The 23926-nt window shown below is 38.1% G+C and overlaps 1 long non-coding RNA gene across 1 annotated transcript in view; it reads right to left on the bottom strand.

The window, feature by feature from the left end:
• Positions 1 to 10288: 10288 nt before the first annotated feature.
• Positions 10289 to 23926, bottom strand: part of LOC144221989 (uncharacterized) — a 76684-nt gene continuing 63046 nt past the window's right edge. Inside the window, exon 4 of the long non-coding RNA XR_013332247.1 lies at positions 10289 to 10482. This is a non-coding gene — a long non-coding RNA (uncharacterized LOC144221989). The remainder of the gene's footprint in view (positions 10483 to 23926) is intronic.

Below are 23926 nucleotides of genomic sequence, written 5' to 3' on the forward strand. Positions count from 1 at the left end.
AGGAAAAATTCACCAAAACTGAATTTCTTTGAAGCTGGGTTTCTTCCTAAGGTAAAATCGAACATTCTTTGGTTCTTTTCAGAAAAAAATCCAAGTAATAATTTATTAATACATTATTACATAGATAAGATCACTGAAAACATGTTTTATCCACAATTTTAAAGTTTATATTCTCAGGGGGAAAAAATAGTTTATTCTCTCAAGGACTTTTACCTTGCTCCCCACCCCTTCAACAGCAAACAGAAATGGGCGAAAGGGAAAGAATGCATGTTAAAACTTTAGTTCCTCATTTAAGCATACAGAGGCTTTAACTGTGAATTCAGACAATGAATAACAATGCCTCCTGGCAAAACATTAGTCTTTATTGAGAAAATGCTCTCTGCTTTAAAATCTTATCACCGGGGATAACAACTATTCTATCTGATATATAATCAACTTCCCTATGCATAGGCAAGAATGCATTTGTTTTTATAAAATAGGGATTATACTCTATACTTGTATGCTCCACTTTTTAAATATCCAGTGTTACTATAATCATTTTACATTATCTGAAACAATTTCAATGTCTATAGAANCCTCACCAACAAGGCTGACTCTTGAAAAAGCTCAAGAGTCCCACACTACATGAGATCTCTGTCCCCTATGCCTGGGGACTATCTGAAAGGACATGGGATAGCCCACTACTCTCAGATGATCTACTGCAGTGGCTGAATCCTAAGCAGGGAATATGAGTGGGTGCACTCAAGTGAAATCTAAACAGCTGTGGATTACCAAAGATGGACTTGTGAAACTTTGTGACATCATCTGCAAAGACAGGGGAAAATTCAAAGGAGGAAGCCCTGAATGATAAGTAATTAGCCAATTCTGGAGAAAAGGAGGATAAAGTAGTATTCTGAGTCTCTCTTGCCTTGTTAACATCTTGACTTATTCTTAGAAGTACCTGCCCCAAATAAAAACATTCTCATTCCCTCAAATTACAAGCCAGAAATACATGTGTGAATTATCACTCCCTTAAATGCACATAAAGTCTCTATTTTATTCCCCTTTAAATGGCATTTATAAAACTAATGAATGTCTCAGATTTTTTACCTCGCATATGGGAGACACAAAAACTGCAATGCTTCAACACCAATTTACTTAAAAATAATGCACATTTCTTTACACCGTAAATGCTGAGTAGCTCTGTTTTTGTGTGTCTTTTAAAAAAATTTTTAATGTTTTATTTATTTCTGAGAGACAGAGATTGAGAGAGACAGACAGACAGAGTGAGCAGGAGAGGGTCAGAGAGAGAGGGAGACACAGAATCTGAAACAGGCTCCTGGCTCTGAGCCAGCTGTCAGCACAGAGCCCGATAGGGGCTCAAACCCACGAACCGCTAGATCATGACCTGAGACGAAGTTGGACGCTTAACCGACTGAGCCACCCAGGCGCCCCTGTTTTTTCGTGTCTTAATACACATGTCTAAGCAACTGAGGAAGTATCTAATTAATCTTTACTAATGATTTTAAGAAAATGCTACTTTACTTCTTAAAAATAAGTCAATATATATGAGGGATTTTAGGGGATATGGAAGGAAAGAATGGTAGCTGAAATTTTCAACATTCAAACAGATTTCATTTTAGAAACAATGTAACTTTCCAAAGTTAAACATTTATATGATAGATTTTCTATGGATGAAAATGATGCTAAGGGTATAAGCTAGACATAGCAGACACCCAGCAGAATGGGAATGAAGTATATATAACAAAGCTTAATACACAATTGTTCTCTATACATTTTCCAGCATAAATGTTCTTTCTCACCCTATCACGGCTGTACTGTTCTAACCTAATCTCGTACAAGGCACAGAGACCATGATTAATCATGAGAGGAAGGCAAACATAAGAACTATTCCTCCAACAAATCCCATGTGCCTCCATCTCTGCCTGCCATTTCCTCCTCTTACATATGGATCCTCTCCATCCTTGTAGTTGTATTATAAAGGCTACTTCTACAAACAGTGGAAGAATACAATCAGGCTAACTGCACTATCCTATAAGATCTGTAAAGACCTTTTTAAATACAGGGTTTTACAAGTCTATGAGTGTCATAAAAATTATGAATAGCCTATTGAAATTAACACTTGGGGGATACATACTGACATCAGGAGAGTAAATGGGGCCATGATCACTTTATGCAGGTGATCCAAGACTCAAGGCTGTGTGGAACCAGGAGAAATTTATTGCCTTTTTCCTTTGACATCCAAAAGGAGGTCACATTCTCTGAGTGATGAGCCCTTGCCAAATAACCCAATGTCTCCAATAGAGATGAGAGGTGACTCTTATGTAGCTTTCATGTAAAATTTTAAACTACCTTTTTTGGGTTTCTGAAAACTAGTTTTTGGAAGCAACAATTTTCCCAAGTGTCTAGGGACCAAAACAGATGAAATTACTTCCCAATCAACCTCTCCTATCCCTATTAAGAATTCCTACTTTATCCTGACTAATAGGTTAGCTACACAAACAACTGTTAACTTTAATATCCATGCAAGTCACTGTACTGCCTAAAGAGGTCAGCAAAGAAGTGAAAGAAGGAGGAAATGCTTCTTGGCCATAGCGAAAAGCTGGCATTTTGGAGAGCTGAGGGGCTTACCGTATAGCACCCATCAGCTTTAAGTTGAAAAATCAAATACCTAGAACACTGTCATTTTGCATTTTTGGGTCTTTCCATCATTAAAAGGTCTGTAGCTGCCTCCCTCCAGCCCATTTCCAACTTCTGTGATCTCAGGAGAGTAAACATGTCTTCAGGGAGAATGGAATCTGTTAGACTAGCCAGGTACCATCCATGTGCAGACATGGCATTTCCCAGTGAGAACCAGTTTCTCAAGATGCTCATGCAAAAATCTACCCAAACCTTCTGGAAAACTGCAGACTTTATCTCTTCTTAAGATTCACAATGGATATTTACATCTTCTGAACCAGATTGACCTTGGATCTATCTTCTATTTATTTTTTTATAGAAAGGATTTTCAGATTTTTTTTCTTTTATAGTCTATTGTCANCCATTTCCTTTTGGGCATTTAGATTGCTTGTCATGTAAATTTATATTTATTTATATGTCATATAATATGTTTATATGATAAACATATGAATGTTTATTTGCCTCCCCAGATTGTAAACTCTTGTGTTTGTTTTTTGGTCGCCCTTATATTCTCCTTTGTAGCAATACCTGAAATGTAGTGGGTAGGCTCTTGCATGTGTCAAATGAATGAGTGAACCTGTTCTTCAGTTCTTGACTCAAATCAGCCTCATCCACAAAACATTTCTCCTTTTTAAGCTTATTTATCTATTTTGAGAGAGAGGGAGAGAGTTGGGGGGAGAGGAAGAGAATTCCAAGCAGGCCTCATGCTGTCAGCACAGAGGCCAAAGTGGGGCTCGATCTCACAAACCATGAAATCATGACCTGATCCAAAACCAAGAGTTGGATGCTCAACTGACTAAGCCACCCAGGTGACCCCCCCCAAAACGTTTCGGACCCTCATCTCAGCTGTACATGATTTGTGCTTTTCTAAAATTTCCCTGTAGTTCTTTTTTTTTTTATAACTCTCTTTCTGTAAAAAGAGGAAAAATACTACTTATCAAGCCCTATTACATTTCAGGCACTGTATTAGACATATTTGAGAGGAAAGTCCATGTCAAAAGGGTTCCTCTTTGGACTAGAGGACATGCAAAAAGAAACCATACAAAATTTTCCATCAAGGACCCTTCCAGGACTGTTCAGTGACCTCACCAACAAGGCTGACTCTTGAAAAAGCTCAAGAGTCCCACACTACATGAGATCTNTCAGCACAGAGCCCGATGCGGGGCTCAAACCCATGAACTGTGAGATCATGACCTGAGCCAAAGTTGGACGCTTAACCGACTGAGCCACCCAGGTGCCCCAAAAGTGATCTAGTTTCATTCTTTTGCACGTTGCTGTCCAGTTCTCGCAACACCATCTGTTCAAGAGACTGTCTTTTTTCCATTGGATACTCTTTCCTGCTTTGTCAAAGATTAATTGGCCATANTAACTCTCTTGCAGTAAAAAGAGGAAAAATACTACTTATCAAGCCCTATTACATTTCAGGCACTGTATTAGACATATTTGAGAGGAAAGTCCATGTCAAAAGGGTTCCTCTTTGGACTAGAGGACATGCAAAAAGAAACCATACAAAATTTTCCATCAAGGACCCTTCCAGGACTGTTCAGTGACCTCACCAACAAGGCTGACTCTTGAAAAAGCTCAAGAGTCCCACACTACATGAGATCTCTGTCCCCTATGCCTGGGGACTATCTGAAAGGACATGGGATAGCCCACTACTCTCAGATGATCTACTGCAGTGGCTGAATCCTAAGCAGGGAATATGAGTGGGTGCACTCAAGTGAAATCTAAACAGCTGTGGATTACCAAAGATGGACTTGTGAAACTTTGTGACATCATCTGCAAAGACAGGGGAAAATTCAAAGGAGGAAGCCCTGAATGATAAGTAATTAGCCAATTCTGGAGAAAAGGAGGATAAAGTAGTATTCTGAGTCTCTCTTGCCTTGTTAACATCTTGACTTATTCTTAGAAGTACCTGCCCCAAATAAAAACATTCTCATTCCCTCAAATTACAAGCCAGAAATACATGTGTGAATTATCACTCCCTTAAATGCACATAAAGTCTCTATTTTATTCCCCTTTAAATGGCATTTATAAAACTAATGAATGTCTCAGATTTTTTACCTCGCATATGGGAGACACAAAAACTGCAATGCTTCAACACCAATTTACTTAAAAATAATGCACATTTCTTTACACCGTAAATGCTGAGTAGCTCTGTTTTTGTGTGTCTTTTAAAAAAATTTTTAATGTTTTATTTATTTCTGAGAGACAGAGATTGAGAGAGACAGACAGACAGAGTGAGCAGGAGAGGGTCAGAGAGAGAGGGAGACACAGAATCTGAAACAGGCTCCTGGCTCTGAGCCAGCTGTCAGCACAGAGCCCGATAGGGGCTCAAACCCACGAACCGCTAGATCATGACCTGAGACGAAGTTGGACGCTTAACCGACTGAGCCACCCAGGCGCCCCTGTTTTTTCGTGTCTTAATACACNTTTTTTCCATTGGATACTCTTTCCTGCTTTGTCAAAGATTAATTGGCCATACATTTGTGGTGGACCTATTTATTAAACAGTATTTATCAATATACAAAACATTTTGTATCCTGTAGAACGTCTTTGGAAGAGAGTTTAGTTTATGCATTTGGAATCTTCTTAGTGTCCATGTTTTAGTCAGCTCTGTAGAGAAGTGAATTTTTTTTTAATTTTTAAAGTTTATTTTTGAGAGAGAGAGACAGAGCATGGGTGGGAGAGGGGCGGGGGGGGTGGGGATACAGAATCCGAAGCAAGCTCCAGGCTTTGAGCTGTCAGCACAGAGCCTAACGTGGGGCTTGAACCCATGGACTGTGAGATCATNAGCTGTCAGCACAGAGCCCGATAGGGGCTCAAACCCACGAACCGCTAGATCATGACCTGAGACGAAGTTGGACGCTTAACCGACTGAGCCACCCAGGCGCCCCTGTTTTTTCGTGTCTTAATACACATGTCTAAGCAACTGAGGAAGTATCTAATTAATCTTTACTAATGATTTTAAGAAAATGCTACTTTACTTCTTAAAAATAAGTCAATATATATGAGGGATTTTAGGGGATATGGAAGGAAAGAATGGTAGCTGAAGTTTTCAACATTNGACACTTAATTGACTGAGCCACCTAGGTGCCCTGTGTAGTGTGTTTTCTGATTTTATTAGCCCCCAACAGCTGAGCATTTATTTCTTCTGCTCTACCTTTCTGGATAAAAGGAGTGCTGTTTTCACCATATACATAGCCCTGTGTTCACTGCTGAACTGTACCCTTGAAATGTATACTCTGCTGTCTTTCTGAGTGCCAGGTCTCTGAAGGTCTACCCTGCTACCCTCTTTCCTTAATAGCTAACTTTCCAACCAACCAATTTGACTCCCTCAAGCTGGATTAAGTGCCATCCTTCACTCTTATTTCCACCATTCAAAAAATAATAGCATATAGATACTTCTTTTTTTTAATGTTTTATTTATTTTTTGAGAGAGAGATAGAGACAGTGTGAGCAGGGGAGGGTCAGAGAGAAAGGAAGTCATAGAATCCGAAGACAAGCTCCAGGCTCTGAGCTAGCTGTCAGCACAGAGCCCAACGCGGAGCTCGAACCTATGAACTGTTAGATCATGACCTGAGCCGAAGTCAGACGCTCAACCGACTGAGCCACGCTGGCGCCCCATAGATACTTCTTTATTACTTGCTTGGTGCTAGGTACGTGAAGTAACTCAACAAATACTTGGGAATAAATCCCCAACTTGTCCTCAAAGACAAATATTATAGTTTACTCATATTTCTAGTTATAGCACCATGCATGAAAATACCTGCTACCCAATAAATATATTTGTTTCATAATATTTTTTGTATTTATTATATACATATCTAGCTCTTTACATCTGCTCAGAGTCAAAATATTAATTTCCTGGATAAATTAATGTGTATATTAATAGAAAAGGGGATCTTCTAGTTTAATTAACGAATTTGAGAATATGTAAGAGATGTTTGTCTTCCTACATTATTCTACATTTGCTAACTCACTCAAAAGAAATTTTGATATGAGGTAGGAGAGGAACTAGAAGACACTTCTCTAAACACCATCCTCTGATTTAGATCTGGATTAGGCTTTTGCTAAAGCTGTAATACCAAATAGCCTCACTTGTGTGCCAAAGGGCCTTTAAGACTAAGTTGTATGGGGTTCCTTACACTGTAAGTATTTGCAGCACTCTGGACAGCTGTATTTTCTTCCACATTTTCAAAGTAGAATTTGGACTATGTTCTGCTTGTCCAGAGGATGGTGTAAAGGACTATAGGCAAATTAGTTCACAAAGAGCACTGAAAATTGCTACACAAGAAAATTGACTGTCTCATCGCTCATGTGACTTTCAAGTATCCATTTGAGAGATATAATATAATTAGCCTTAAAAAGATAACAAAATAGGACTCCAGAGGCCTCCAGACCTGAGTCAAGGGAGGCCATATAGCATAGGTTGAGAGCACAATCACACAATATAAGCTCAGTCACTCACCAGCTCTGTGATTTTCAGTAAGCTGCTCAACTTCACTCATAATTCATTTCCCAGTCTGGTAAATGGCTATTTGTGGTTAAAATTAATTGGAATGGTATAAAAATCTTTGGCCAAAAGTAAATTGTATTGTTGTTTGTTGATGTTAATATGACTGTTATAAACCCAGCTCAAAAAAATGATAGCCTTTATTCTCTAAGACAAATACAAATGAAAACCAATGAAATCAATAATCACCTCCTATAATCCATCACTTAAAAGCAACTCATAAAATAAGATAGTAAATGCTTCCCTATTAAATATTTTTATTGTATTTATTTCTATAGAGCCATCTTCCCCACAAACATAGAAGAAAAAGGAAGAGCAGGTAAGGGGAAGAGCAGCCTAGGAAACATAGTCCAGTCTCTGTTTCACCCAGGTGGTGGTAAGGGACCAACTTTCATCTAGGGCTGGCTGGCCTTTTGCCTCCCAAGTAGCTCCTGGCAGTACCTTAAACTTAAGGTTAGCAATTCTTTTGGATACAGTACTTTTGAATGCCAAGGGGTGTTGGATACCTTCTTAATTTGAGCTCCTTAGAGGGAATGTAGCAGTTTGCACACCTCCATTCTCCACTGCATGTAGCTTATGGAATGACCAGTCAAGCCATACACACGTAGCAGCATGTACTACTTGCACAGCTCCCATCCACAGCTGTTGTGTCCAGCACCTGCTGATCTGAACTTCAATGGATAGTCTTGGAGCCTGGAGGAGTTCCAATGACTTTTGGTAGTGATCTGGGCAGCCACCACTTAACCAGCCATGATGTGTCCAGCCACTTTCACTTTTGTGAGGATAATCTTGGCAGTGGTCTTGAAGTGCTAGTAGTAGCCAAACATGGGTCTTCTCTTAAGCAGATATTGGCAAGAGGCCTTTCAGCATGTATGACTAACAATAGTAACAGACTAAATTTAAAAAGAAAAATGAGAAAAAAATTAAAAAATGAGAAAAGTTAAAATTAAAGGTTAAACGAAAGAAGAAGTGAGAAAAAGGCAAAATAGAGAAAAATAAAAATAAAGGAAAAAAGAATAAAAAATAAGAAAAAGGAAAAAATAAATAAAAATATAGAAAAAATAAAGGTAGAGATAAAAATGAGAAAAAGATAAAAAAGAATAAAGAAAGATAAATAGAAAAAAAGGAGAAGTGAGGAAATAAAAATAAGAAAAAAGAAAAATAGGGGCACCTGGGTGGCTTAGTTTGTTAAGCATCCGACTTTGGCTCAGGTCATGATCTCAAGGTTTGTGAGTTCAAGCCCTGCGTCGGGCTTTGGGTTGAGCCTGCTTCTGATTCTGTGTCTCCTTCTCTCTCTGCCCTTCCCCTGTCCTCTCTCTCTCTCTCTCTCTCTCAAAAATAAAATTTAAAAAATTTTTAGAAATTAAACAAAAAAGAAAACAGAAGAATAAAATAAAGAAGGAGAAAAAGAAAACTGAATAATAAGAAAGAAAGAAATGAAGGAAGTTGGGGCAGAGAAAGTAGAGAAAAGAAGAAAATAGAAAAAAAAAAATAACTAACTGTGGTCCAAGTCTCTCAGGTCACCAGAACTATCTTCCAAAAATAGAAACACCAAAAATCTAGGCCCAGCCAGGGATTAAGATAGTTGGATTCCATAACAATAGCAAAAAAAGACATATTACAGGTGATAGTAATTCTCCGTGTCTCACTTTTTTGTCCTTTTACTCTTAAAAGGAGATGGGGTGGGGAGGGTGCAGGGGAAGAACTCAGAGGGCTTTTTGTTTATGTGGGTTATAATGGTCAATATTTAGCTTATTAGAAATTAAAACTTGTAGGATGTTGGTTCGGTGGCCTTTTAAAAAAAATGTTTATTTATTTTGAGAACGAGAGAGAGCGTGAGCAGGGGAAGGGCAGAGAGAGAGAGAAAGAGAATCCCAAGAAAACTCTGTGCTGTCCATCTCACATGAGACCAATGACTAAGCAGAAATCAAGAGTCAGCCCGAAAAACAAACAACCCAGTGAAGAAATGGGCAGAAGATATGAACAGACACTTCTCCAAAGAGGACATCCAGATGGCCAACAGACACATGAAACGATGCTCAGCATCCCTCCTCATCAGGGAAATACAAATCAAAACCACACTGAGATACCACCTCACGCCAGTCAGAGTGGCTAAAATGAGCAAATCAGAGAACTCTAGATGCTGGCGAGGATGTGGAGAAACGGGCACCCTCCTACACTGTTGGTGGGAATGTAAACTGGTACAGCCCCTCTGGAAAACAGTGTGGAGGTTCCTCAGGAAACTAACAATAGAACTCCCCTAGGACCCAGCAATAGCACTGCTAGGAATTTACCCAAGGGATACAGAAATGCTGATGCATAGGAGCACATGTACCCCAATGTTCATAGCAGCACTCTCCACAATAGCTAAAACATGGAAAGAGCCTAAGTGTCCATCAACAGATGAATGGATCAAGAAGATGTGGTTTATCTATACCATGGAATACTACATGGCAATGAGAAAGAATGAAATCTGGCCATGTGTAGCAACATGGATGGACCTTGAGGGTGTTATGCTGAGCGAAATAAGTCAGGCAGAGAAGGACAAATATCATATGTTTGCACGTATAGGAGGATTAGGAGGAACTTGACGGAGGAACAAGGGGGAGAAGAAGGGCGGAAATGGTGGGGGAAAGGGAGAGAGGCAAACCATGAGAGACTCTTGAATGCTGACAAAAACTGAGGACTGATGGATGTGGGGGGGAGGAGGGATGGGCATGGAGGAGGGCACTTGTGGGGATGAGCACTGTGTGTTATGTGGAAACTAATTTGACAATAAACTATTTGTAAAAAAAAAAATAGCAGAATTAAAAAAAAAAGAAATCAAGAGTCAGATACTCAACCGACTATGGCTTTTTCATTTCCAGTTTCAAAATCTGTGACAATTTTTGGCTCTTCAAGAGTTCATAATGTCTACAGTGCAAATATTCAATTCCCTTTTCTTTAAATTATCAATGATAAATCTCAAATAATGCCACATTTAACTAGCATTACAATATTATAACAAAATGTTTTGTTGCATAAGGTAAAATAAATTATTCATACCTATAAAGCTGAGGGTAAAAAAACTTTCATCACATTTTCATATTTTATTTATGGTTTTGTCCATTTTCTTTAGAGTACATTCTTCCCTTCTATGAATCAGAGAACATTTCAGTATCTTCAGCATGGGTGAAGAGAGTAAGTCTTCTATTTTTTCTTTTTTTAAGCAACAATCCTTGGTGCTCCATGTCATTATTATTCAGCATATATTAGGAGGGTCTAGGTGCTGGTCACGATGCCATTACCTTAGGGAGGAAACAAGAAGCTTTGTCATTTATTCCTTCTCTAATACTCTCCTTTTGTAGCAAGGAGTTTCTGAACTATATCATTTTCCTCCTCTCTGAAGAACTTCTTTCAACATTTCTTTCCAGGCAGAACTACTGGCAAAAATTCCCTCAATTTTTGTTTGAGAAAAGTTTTATTTCTTTTTTAATTTTGAAGGATAATTTTGCTGGTTTTGTTGGTTTTTTTTTTCATGCTTGCTTGCACGGTTTCTTAAGAGAAGTCTGATACAGTTCTTATCCTCTCTGTATGTAGGTATTACTCCTCACCCCCAAATTCTTTCAAGATTTTGTCTTTGAACCTGAGAGTGTTATGTTGAGCAAAATAAGTCAGGCAGAGAAGGACAGCTACCATATGTTTGCACATATAGGAGGATTAGGAGGAACTTAATGGAGGATCGTGGGGGAGAAGAAGAGGGGTAATAGTGGGGGAGAGGGAGGGAGACAAACCATGAGAGACTCTTGAATGCTGAGAACAACCTGGACTGATGGGTGTGGGGGGAAGGGGGGTGATGGGCATGGGGTAGGGCACTTGTGGGGATGAGCACTGGGTGTTGTATGGAAACCAGCTTGACAATAAACTATTAAAAAAATATTTTGTCTTTGATTTTCTGAAGTTTGAATATAATATGCCTAGATGTAGATTTTTTTAGTATTTGCCTACTAGTGTTCTCCAAGCTTCCTGTATCTGTGGATTGGTGTCTGCCATTAATTTGGGGAAGTTCTCAACCATTGCTTCAAGTATTTCTTCTATTTCTTTCTCTCTTTCCTCTCTTTTTAGTATTCTCATTATGCATATGTTTTACTTTTTTAATTGTCCCACAATTCATGAATATTCTGTTCTGTTTCTTTCATTATTTTTTTATCTTTGCTTTTCAATTTGGGAAATTTCTATTGATATATCTTTGAGTTCACTGATTCTTTCTTTGGCTATGTCTAGTGTAATGAAGAGCCCATCAAAGTTATACTGCATTTTTGTCACCGTGTTTTTGATTTCTGCTATTTCCTTTGGATTCTTTTTCAGAGTGTCTCTTTCTCTGCTTACAGTACTTATTTGTATTTGCATGTTGTCCCCTTTTCCCATTAAGCCCTTACTATCAATTATAGCTATTTAAAATTTTCAGTTTTCTTTTTTTTTTAATTTTTTTTAATGTTTTATTTATTTCTAGGAGAGAGAGAGAGAGAGAGACAGCGTGAGCAGGGGAGGGTCAGAGAGAGAGGGAGACACAGACTCTGAAACAGGCTCCAGGCTCTGAGCTGGCAGTCAGCACAGAGCCCGACGCGGGGCTCGAACCCACGAACCGCGAGATCATGACCTAAGCGAAAGCCGGCCGCTTAACCGACTAAGCCACCCAGGCGCCCCTAAAATTTTCAGTTTTCTTAATTCCAAAATCTCTGCCGTACCTTAGTCTAGGTCTGATAGCTCTGTCTCTTGAGGCTGTGTGGGGTTTTTTGGGTTTGGGGTATTTTTTTATGCCTGGTAAATTTTTGTTGAAAACTGAACATAATGTACTAGGTAGAAGGATCTGTGTAAATAGGCCATTAGCAGAAGGTTTTATGTTTATCTGGATAGGAATGAGCTGTGTTTGCTATTTGTTGCAGCTATAAGTGTTAAGGCCAAAATTTCATCTGTTGTCATTTTTTTATCTCTCACTGTCTTTGTGTTATCATTGAAATTTCTTAAACTAGAACTGAGGCTTATAGTTCTTTCCTTTGCAGTCTCCTCTGCAGGAGCTTTATTGATGTGGTGGTAAGGAGTGGGTAGGAAAAATGTTTTATAGTCTCATGATTAGGTCTCAATCTTTTAGTGAGCCTGTGCCCCTAGGCTTTGACCTCCACAAGTGTTTCTCAGCTATGTCCCATCTCTGCTTAGGTGAGACAGGAAGGCTGAGGGAAGTTGGAGTTGAGTAATCCTCTTCTCCCAGGACTGTTAAGCTCTGGTAAAACCCAGAGTGGTTAGGTTCTGGTGAAATGGTTTCCCTTGAGGGTAGGCTTTTGTTAAGAAGTTCAAATTCTCGGGGCGCCTGGGTGGCTTAGTCGGTTAAGCGTCCGACTTTCGCTTGGGTCATGATCTTGCGGTTCGTGGGTTCGAGCCCCGCGTCGGGCTCTGTGCTGACTGCCAGCTCAGAGCCTGGAGCCTATTTCAGAGTCTGTGTCTCCCTCTCTCTCTGACCCTCCCCTGCTCACGCTGTCTCTCTCTCTCTCTCTCTCTCTCCTAGAAATAAATAAAAATTAAAAAAAAAAAAAGAAGCTCAAAATTCTCTGGACATATTTCAAAATGGTTACTTTCTCCTCCCTAAAGGAAACAGGAGGCAGTTTTCCTCTAATCTTCATTCAGAGCTCCTGATGGGGGTCTTAGTGGTAACTCATAAAACTGTGGGCCCCCCTAAGACTGCCCATTCCTATTTTTTAACTCTTAAGCTTTGTGCATATTGATCCTTCAGGAATTTGTTGATTATAGTTTAACTTTTCCTACTATGGTACTGACTCCAGCAGCCAGCTCCTCCAGGGCTGCGGCTTCCAGTAAGTTATGATACTCTGTATTCACCTGTGTCTCCAACTTGGGAGCCATTGGTCTCCCTTTTAACTCGACACTTTGACAAACCTAAGAAAAGTTGTTGGATTTTAATTGGTTCAGCTATATTCATCTTGGGAGAATAGAAGTGATGACTTCCAAGTTGGAATACAGAAGCCTCAGTTAGTTTTCAAGGTATTTTTTTCTCGAAGACATAGAAGAACACACACATTGTTGTACATGTCTTTTGGTGTACATATGCATAGAATTCCATTACCAAAAGAGTCGAATTTTACTGAGTATTAAAATATAATTCTTTTAAAATTTTAATTCCAGTGTAGTTAATGTATAGTGTTATATTAGTTTCAGTTGTACAATATAGTTATTTGACAATTTCATATATTACTCAGTGCTTATCAAAGTAAATGTATTCTTTTTTTTTTTTTAATATTTTGTTTATTTATTTCTAGGAGAGAGAGAGACAGTGTGAGCAGGGGAGGGTCAGAGAGAGAGGGAGACACAGACTCTGAAACAGGCTCCAGGCTCTGAGCTGGCAGTCAGCATAGAGCCCGACGTGGGCCTGAACCCACGAACCGCGAGATCATGACCTAAGCGAAAGTCGGACGCTTAACCGACTAAGCCACCCAGGCGCCCCAAGGTAAATGTATTCTTAATCCCCATCATCTATTTCATCCATCCTCCCTGCCACCTCCCCTGTGGTATCCATCTGTTTGTTCTCTATAGTTAAGAGTCTGTTGTTGGGGCTCCTCGGTGGTTCATTCTGCTAAGTGTCCAACTTCGGCTCAGGTCATGACCTCATGGTTCATGGGTTCGAGCCCCTCATCAGGCTCTGTGCTGACAGCTAGCTCAGAGCCTGGAGCCTGCTTCTGATTCTGTGTCTCCCTCTCTCTGACCCTCCCCTGCTCACGCTGCCTCTCTCTCTGTCTCTCTCTCTCTCTCTCTCTCAGAAATAAACATTAAAAAGATTAAAGAGTCTGTTTTTGTTTCATTTTTTCTCCTGTATTCTTTTCTTTTATTTTTTAAATTCCACATATCAGTGAAATCATATGGTATTTGTCTTTCTTTCACTGACTTATTTTACTTAGCATTGTGCTCTCAAGTTCCATCCATGTTGTTGAAAATGGTAAGATCATTCTCTTTTATTGCTGAATAATATTCAGTTGTATATATATCCATTCATCTGTTGATTAACAGTTGTGTTGCCTCCATAATTTTGCTATTGTAAATACTGCTCCAATAAACATAGAAGTACATATATCCTTTCAAATCACATCTTTGGATAAACATCCAGTAGTAGAATTACTGGATCAAATGGTAGTTCTATTTTTAATTTTTTAAGGAAACTTCATACTGTCTCCCACAATGGTTATACCAGTTCACATTCCTACCAACAATACATGAGGGTACTTTTCTCTCCACATCCTTGCCAATACTTGTTGTTTCTTATTTTTTTTGATGTTAGACATCCTGGAAGGTGTGAGGTGATATCTTACTATAATTTTCATTTGCATTTTCCTGATGATGAGTGATGTTGAACATCTTTTCAGTGTCTGTTTACCATCTGGATATTTTCTTTGTTTCTATTCTCTGTCCATTTTTAACTGGATAGTTTTTTGGGTTTTGTTTTTTTTTTTAGTGTTAAGTTGTATAGTTCTTTACATATTTTGAATACTAAGCCTTTATCAGATATGTCATTTGCAAATATATTTTCCCATTCAGTAGGTTGTCTTTTAGTTTTATTGATTATTTCCTTTGCTGAGCAGAAGCTTTTTATTTTGATGAAGTACAGTTTATTTTTGCTTTTATTTTCCTTGCCTCAGGAGACATACCTTGAAAAAAATGTTGCTATGGCCAATGTCAGAGTAATTATTGCCCGTACTCTCTACTAGAGTTTTTATGGTTTCAGGTCTCACATTTCTCTTTACTCCATTTTGAGGTTCTTTGTGTGTATGGTATAAGAAAATGGTCCAGTTTCATTCTTTTGCATGTATCTGTCCAGTTTCCCAGCCCCATTTGTTGAAGAGACTGTCTTTTTCCCATTGCATATTATTGCCTCCTTTATCATAGTTTAATTTACCATGTAATTGTGTGTTTATTTCTGAGCTTTCCTTTCTGTTCTGTTAATATACATGTTTGTTTTTGTGCCAGTACCACACTGTTTTGATGACTATAGCTTTGTAAAATAGCTTGAAATCTGGAAGTGTGATAATTCCAGCTTTGTTTTACTTTTTCATGATTGCTTTGGCAATTTGGGATCTGTAGTGGGTCCAAACAAATTTTAGGATTGCTTGCTCTAGCTCTGTGGAAAATGCTATGGTATTTTGATAAGGAATTTATTAAATAAGTAGATTGATTTGGGTAGTATGGATATTTTAACAATATTTTTTCAATATTTTAACAATATTTTTTCCTCCAATTTGTGAGTATGGGATAACTTTCCATTTGTTTGTGTTCTCTTCAATTTCTTTCATTAGTGTTTTATAGTTCTCAGAGTACAGGTCTTTGACCTCCTTGCTTAAGTTTATTCCCGGGTATTTTATTATTTTTGGTGCAGTTATAAATAGGATCATTTTCTTAATTTCTCTTTCTCCTGCTTCATAACTAATGTATAGAAATGCAAAGGATTTCTGTATATTGAATTTGTATCCTGCAACTTACTGAATTAATTTATCAGTTCTAATAGTTTTTTGATGAAATCTTTAGGGTTTGCTATATATAGTATCATGTCATATGCAAATGGTGTAAGTTTTACTTCTTTCTTACCAATTTGGATGCCTCTAATTTCTTTTTCTTGTGTGATTGTTATGGCTAGGACTTCTAGTACTATGTTGAATAAAAATGGTAAGAGTGACCATCCTTGTTTCTGACCTCAGAGGGGAAGCTTTCTGGTTTTCACCATTGAGTATGATGTTAGCTGTGTGGTTTTCATATATGGTCTTTATTGAGGTATTTTCCCTCCAAGCGTACATCATTGAGGGTTTTTATAATGACTGAATGTTGTACTTTTTCAAATGCTTTTTCGGCATCTGTTGAATTGATCATATGGTTTGTTTCCTTTCATTGATGGGATGTATCACATTATTTGATTTGTGAGTATTAAAATGTTTGGTAGAGTTCACCTGTGCATTCATCTGGTCCTGGACTTTTGTTTGTTGGGTGTTTTTTGATTACTGATACTATTTCATTGCTGGAAATCAGTCTGTTTCAATTTTCTATTTCTTCCTGATCCAGTTTTGGGAGGTTGTATGTTTCTAAGAATTTATCCATTTCTACCAGGTTTCCAATGTGTTGGTATGTAATTTTTAATAATATGCTTATAATCTTTTGTGTTTCTGTGGTGTCAGTTATTTCTCCTCTTTCATTTCTGATTTTCTTTATTTGAGATCTCTCTCTCTCTCCCTCTCCCTCTCCCCCCCCCCGCCCCCCGTCTCTGTCTTTGTCTCTCTTTTTTATGGGTCTGGCTAAAAGTTTATCAATTTTGTTGATGTCTCCATTATCTGTTCTATTGTCTGTTTCATTTTCTATTTTGTTTATTTCTGCTCTAATCTTTACAATTTCCAGTAGAACTGGCTTTTGGTTTCTTTGTTCTTTTTCTATATCCATAAGGTGTAAAATTTGGTTGTTTATTTGAGATTTTTCTTGCTTCTTGAGGTATGCCTATATTTGTATAAACTTCCCTCTCAGAACAGCTTTTGCTGCATCCCAAAGAATTTGACCATTGTGCTTTTATTTTCACTTGTCTCCATGTACTTTTATTTCCTTTTTGATTTCATGATTGTCCCATTCATTGTTTAGTAGCATGTTATTTGACCTTAATATATTTGTGCTCTTTCCAGATTTTTTTCTTGTGGTTGATTTCTAGTTTCACACCATTATGGTCAGAAAATATGCATGATCTTTATGAATTTGTTGAGACTTGTTTTGTGGCCTAATATGTAATCTATTCTGGAGAATGTTGCATGTGCACTTGAAAAGAATGTGTATTCTGCTCCTTTAGGATGGAATATTCTGAATGTATCTGTTAAATTAATCTATTCCAATATGTGATTCAAAGTTACCATTTCCTTATTGATTTTCTGTCGGATGATCTGTTCATTGATGTAAGTGGAGTGTTAAAGTCCCCTACAGTTATTGTTTTACTATCGATTACTACCTTTAATGTTTGTTATTAACTATTTTATGTATTTTTTTTAATTTTTTAAAAATGTTTTATTTATTTCTAGGAGAGAGAGAGAGACAGCATGAGCAGGGGGAGGGTCAGAGAGAGAGGGAGTCACAGACTCTGAAACAGGCTCCAGGCTCTGAGCTGGCAGTCAGCACAGAGCCCGATGCGGGGCTCGAACCCACGAACTGCGAGATCATGACCCAAGCGAAAGTCGGACGCTTAACCGACTAAGCCACCCAGGCGCCCCCGTCTGTTTTATGTTTTTGAGTGTTCCTGTTGAGTGCATAAATATATACATTCACTATATCTTCTTGTTGGGTTTTCCCTTTTTATTATTATATAGTCTTCTAATTTACCTCTTGTTACAGTCTTTGCTTTAACATCTATTTTTAAATGCTTATTTATTTATTTTGTGAGAGAGAGAGAGAGAACTTGAGTGAGTAGGAAGGGATGCCATGTCAAGGAGACGGGAGAGAAACAGACTCTCACACTGGGAGAGCCTGAGAGGGTAAGACAAATCATCGTAAATTTGGCTTTGAAAACCAGAGGGACCAAATTCGTTAGTATTTGTAACCAGTGGGACTTAAAGCCTGGAATTTTAAAAAATCAGTAAACTTGGCTCCAGGGGAGCCAGAAGGACCATAGGAAACTGAGTCATCCCCCACCCCCACTGCCACCCTGCCTTAAACAGACAACACAACAAACAGCTCCACGAGATACAGCATAGAAGCAACAGCTTGAAAAATGTGTGGGGCATAAAAAAGGGAGAGTTGTTTACTCATCTCAGAGCATGTCCTAAAGGACAAGATCATTGGTGGAATCCTCCAAGAAGAAAGGAGCTCAGAGTCTGATGTGGCTCTTGGTCTCCAAACTGCAAGATCGTGACCTGTGCTGAAATCAAGAGTCAGATACTTAACCAACTAAGCCACCCAGGCACCCATGTCAATTTAGTGAGGTATAAGATTTTTCTACCCTGGCTTTCTTTTCACATTTATTTGTGTGATAAATATTTATCCATCCCTTCATTCTCAATCTGTGTGTACTTTTAGGTCTGAAATGAGTCTCTTGTAGACAAATTATAGATGGGTTTTGCTTTGTTATCCATTCTATCACACATTCTATCTATGTCTTTTGATTGGAGCATTTAGTTAATTACATTCAAAGAAATTATTTTTTAAGTTTATTTAAACTTTATTTATTTTGAAAGAGAGAGAATGGGTGAGGGGCAGAGAGAAGGAAAGACAGAGAATCCCAAGCAGACTCCACACTGCCAGTGTGGAGCTGAATGTGGGGCTCGAATTCATGAACCATAACATCAAAACCTGAGCCAAAATTAAGAGTCAGATGCTTAACTGACTGAGCCACCCAGGTGCCCCCCAAAATAATTATTGATAGGTATGTACTTATGGCCATTTTGTATATGTTTTATAATTGTTTTTATAGTTCTTCTTTGTTCCTTTTTTCCCTTGCTCTCTTCTTTCACAATAACTTGGCTGTCTTTAGTGATTTACTTGGGTTACTTTCTCCTTACTTTTTGCATATCTCTTACTGGTTTCTGATTTGTCGTTTACATTAGGTTTGTATATAACATCTACATATAGCAATCTATATTAAGTTGATGGTCACTTAAGTTTGAACCCCTTCATTTGTCATCTCCCCATCACGTTTTGCGTATGTGATATCATACTTTACATTCTTTTATTTTGTGAGTTCTTTGACTGATTTTTACAAATATGCTTACTTTTACTGCTTTTGTGTTTCCCACTTTTCCTACTCTTACTTATGACCTTTCCTTTCTGCTAGATAAGTCACCTTCACCATTTTCTGTAAGGATGGCTTAGTGTCATTAACTCATTTAGGTTTTGTTTGGGAAATTTTTTTTTATCTCTCCTTCTATCCTAAATGATAGCTTTACTGAATACAGTATTTTCAGTTGCAGGTTTTTTTCTTTCAGCACTTTGATTATATTATGCTACTCCTTTTTGGCCTGCAAATTTTCTGCCTAGAAATCAGACTGACAGCCTTACGAGGTTTCTCTTGTATGGAAATGTTTTCTTTTTTTGCTGCTTTTAAAATTCTCTCTTTACCACTACTTTTTTTTTTTTTTTTTTGCCATTTTAATTATTGTATATCTTGGCATGGACCTCCTTGGGTTGATTTTGTTGAGACATCTTGACCTGGATTTCAATTTCCTTCCCTAGATTCAGGAAGTTTTCAGCTATTATTTCTTCAGAGAAATTTACTGCCCCATTTCCTCTCTCTTTCCCTTTTGGAATCTTTATAATATAAATGGTATTATACTTTATGGGGTCATTGAGTTCTCTAAGTCTATTCTCATTTTGCATATTTCTTTCTCCTTCCCACTCAGCTTGATTATTTTCCATCACTCTGTCCTCAGATAACTAATTCATTCTTCTGCTTCCTCTAGTGTTGTATTTATCTCATTTAGTGTATTTTGAACTCCATTTATTGTGTTCCTTATCTCTGATTTTTTAAATCTTTTTGTTAAGGGTCTCACTGATGTCCTGCATACTTTTCTCAAGTCCAGTGAGTATCTTTATGACCATTACTTTAAATTATGTATCAGCCATATTACTTATCTCCATTTCATTTACCTTTCTTGCTATGATATTGTCCTGATTTTTTTCACTTGGGACATATTTTTCTACTCATTTTTTCTAACTCTCTATGTCTGTTTCTATGTATTAAGAAAGCCATCTATGTCTCCTTGCAAGTAGTGGCCCTATAAAGAAGAGGTTCTTTGGTGCCCTGCAGCACAATGTCACCTGCTTCCTGGAACCTGGCATTTTAGGAGTGTCTCCTATGTGTGTTGCATGCACCTTCTTATTGTGCATGAACCACATTTTCTTTTAGTCCAGTCTGTAATGACTCTCCTGCCTGTTGTGGGCAGAGTTTGGTCCCTGTGGTGTTAGTGGGTTAGTGGCAGTCACCTTGGGCTAGAGTTGAGTCAGCCCAGTTGTTTGCCAGAGATGTAGTAGCACCAAACTGCAGGGTCTTTTTTCCTGAGAAGTTTTCATTGGTGGGTGGATGCTGCATTCAGAGCAGCTGTCTGCCACGAGCCCACTCCTGGGGTAGGCAGTCTCACTGTTGTATGCAGTTATCTTTTCCTCTTCTCTGGGCAGGAGTTACTCTGGAGTAGTGCTGGCCCTTGTCAAGGCTGCTTACACATTGCCAGGTTTGTGGTACCACTTTGCTTGGGCTCTGGCCAAGAGCATATGATGGATCTACAATGTGCACAGGGGACAGGATGTCCGGTGTTTACAAGATTTTCACACATGTCTTCTAGGGGAGGGGAACTGCAGTCCTGGAGCAGAGGCAGACCTGGCTGGAGGGGGTGGGCACACTGTTAGTAAGTTAGGTTGTGAGGTGGCTGTGTGCTTATGTTCAGAGATGCGGGGAATGAAGTGGCACCTGCCATCTCTTTTCTTCTTGGAGGATTCCACTAATGATCTTGTCCCTTTAGAACATGCTCTGAGATGAGTAAACAGCTCTCCCTTTCTTATGCCCCACACATTTTTCAGGCTGTTGCTTCAATGCTTTATCTCATGGGAGCTGTTTGTTGTGCTGTTTCTTTAAGGGGGAGGGTCAGAGACTCAGTTTTCTATGATGCTCCTGGTTCTACCAGCACCAAGCTCACTGATTTTTAAAATTCCAGGCGTTAAGTCCCACAGGTTACAAGTACTAATGAAATTTGGCCCCTCTGGTTTTTAAAGTCAAGTGTTATGGATGATTCATCTTAGCCTTGCAGACTCTCCCCAGTGTTTTCTCTCCCCTCTCCTTGCTATGGCATCCCTTCCGGCTGTAGACAGTCCCAAGGGACTGTTTAGAAACCATGTCACTGCCCTTCCTACGATCTTCTATGTGGCCACTTCTCCACATTTAGTTTAGGGGAGTTTGTTCTGCCAGTCTTTGGGCCATTTTCTCGGTTATTTACACTAAGGTGATGTTATCTAGTGGTATCTGTGGGTCGAGGTGAGCTTAGGGTCCTCCTATTCTTCCATCTTCCCAGCAATCGTAGGATATACTAATTTTTAGATCTAGTATATAATACCAAACTCAGTACTTCCCCCAGTAGCACATGAGATTTATTGCTCTGCATCCTTGTGAACACTGGGTGTTGTCAGTCTTTTCAGTTTAGCTAATCTGTTGGATATATGGCAGTACCTCATTTTGATTTTCATTTCCATTTATACATTTATGCAATTTTTAAGTTTATTAATTTTGGTAGAGTGAGAGAAAGAGAGAGAGAAGCAGAGAGATGGGGAGATAGAGGATCCAAAGCAGGCTCTGTGCTGGCAGCAGAGAGCCTGATGTGGGACTAGAACTGATAAACTGAGATTATGCCCTGAGCCAAAGTTGGACACTTAATCGACTGAGCCATCCACGCACACCACACTTACATATTTATTAATGAAAGTAAACCCATTTGGATTTCTTCTTTTGTAAATTACCTGTTCAGATCTTCCATTCATTTTTCTGTCTGATCATTTGACTTTTCTGATTAAGTTATAGGAGGTTTTTACATATTCTAAATGTGAGCCCTTTGTCAGTTACATGTGTTGTATATATTTACTCCCACTGTTACTTGCCTCTTCACTCTCACAATGGTGTCTTTGATAAACAAATCCTTGATTTGAATACAGTTCAGTCTATGAATCTGTTTAAGAAATCATTTCCTACCTCAGTCATAAAAATAATTTATCTTATGAAAAATTTATTTTTTACCATTCATATTTAAAGCTAATTATTACAAGAATTGAATTTTGTAGATGTAGAAGAATGATTCAAGGTTTGCCTTTTATATATGGCTATCCAAATGATCTAGCATCATGACTAATTTTTATCACTAATTTTCAGAACTGCCTTTGTCATAGATGACATTCTCCTAGATGTGGGTCTGTTTTGGAGCTCATCTTTTCTATTGGTCTACTTTCTATTCTTATTTCACTGTTACTGCCTTAATTCTTATAGCTTTGAATTAAGTTTTGGTATTCGTAAAGTGGTTTCTTTTATTTAGTTCTTTTTCTTTAACAATGTCTTGATCCTTTGTATCTCATACAATTTTTATAATCACATTGTCAATTTCCATTTTTAAAACCTTTCTGGGATTTTGATTTATGTAGTGTTAATTTTATCTGGCTTTTATTATATTTTGATTTTTATTGTAATTATGATATAACATAGATGGTCAGAGTAAGGTTGCTAAATATCAGAAAAAAGGGACAGAATTTTAGGTAATCTTTTAAATGTCAACATATCCTGAAAGTAGAAAGACCTTTCAGTAAAGTTTATAGCTGGTAATTGGAACAGATTTGTAAGCATAGCCATCTAATCAAGATTGGCGGATCAGTCTGACATCTTATGGGAATCTCTCAAAAAGATCTAAAAAAAAAAATTGAGATCAGCATATTCTGGATTCTCTAGATGGCCTTTATTTTGATAACCAAATTGTTTGATTCCTATATCCAAAATTATAATAACAAAACCCAGAGAATGATATGAAAATTTCTTGATGTATTCATTTCAACCTCAACTCATTTGGTTGATTTAAAATGACTACTGGCTTAGGCTTTCAGTTGCCTGAGTATTTACTTTTCTGTGTGAACAAGTTATAGAATCACTTATCAGACTTCAATAATAATTGATATTATTATTTTTAAATATAAGTATAGATTACTATAATAAAAGTGAATACAACTTAGGAAAATCTATCCTAGTTTTACAAATTTACTAGTATGACAAATTCTTTAATTTCATTTCATAATAAATGTGTTATCCTGAGACTGAACAGCCGTTCTACCAAAGCAGACATAAAATTGCCCAGACACTTAAGTATTCCCATGAGTCAATCAATGTGCAAGATTGAACTGTCCATCAGGCAGTTGAACACATGTGCTAGGTGAATCTAACCGCTGGTTCATTTTCCAGGAGTACAGATGATCAGAAGCGCTTTTTTCCCCAGTGAAACTGCTCTGTGGCCCAATATCTCAGGTGCTAACATTTGCTCTTTGGGATTGCAGTACCATCTAAATTGAGAAGACTTGTCGGGGAGTGGAAGGCAAAAGCATATCTACTAATTACATAGATTAATGATTGGGATCCAGGAATGAAGAGAGACTTTGGTTGAGGAAGTAGAGTATACAAACTATGTAAGAATCCAGAAGCAGAGCTGGGAGATAGCTCAAGGGTATGAAGCTGTGTTCCACTTTAAATGAAGTGATAATAAATATGAGTACAACACAATATTTGAATTTAGGTCTTAGTATTCTTTTTGTTTGGGAAATGATGTGGTCTACATCTGTTGACCTTTATCTGAGTTTTGAAGCTCTGAGTAACAGCATCTTCTCCCCAGAACCCAGGCATTTTCAATTCCAAGGGAGGAGTGGTATATATAGAATTACATTAGACCTGTTTTCCAGAAATCTACTGCCTGAGATTCCACTACTGGCATCATTTCCTTTCCTATGCTGAGAGAAGAGCAGGTAGGAGTATCCAGTGCATGAGCCTAAACTTTTGGGGTTTGAATGGGTTGCAGGAAAATGCTTTGTAAGCTGTAATGATTCTGCTGCAGAAGAAAGTAAATCAGAGCTGGAGGCAGGGCAGGTTCTTTCCCATTGGCCTTGCTCTGAATAACTTGGATGGACACGAGCTGAGGCAGTAATTAGTCTTTAGTGATGTAAACTAGT

Source organism: Crocuta crocuta, unplaced genomic scaffold (assembly GCF_008692635.1).
Source record: "Crocuta crocuta isolate KB4526 unplaced genomic scaffold, BGI_CrCroc_1.0 scaffold141, whole genome shotgun sequence".
Taxonomy (NCBI): Eukaryota; Metazoa; Chordata; class Mammalia; order Carnivora; family Hyaenidae; genus Crocuta; species Crocuta crocuta.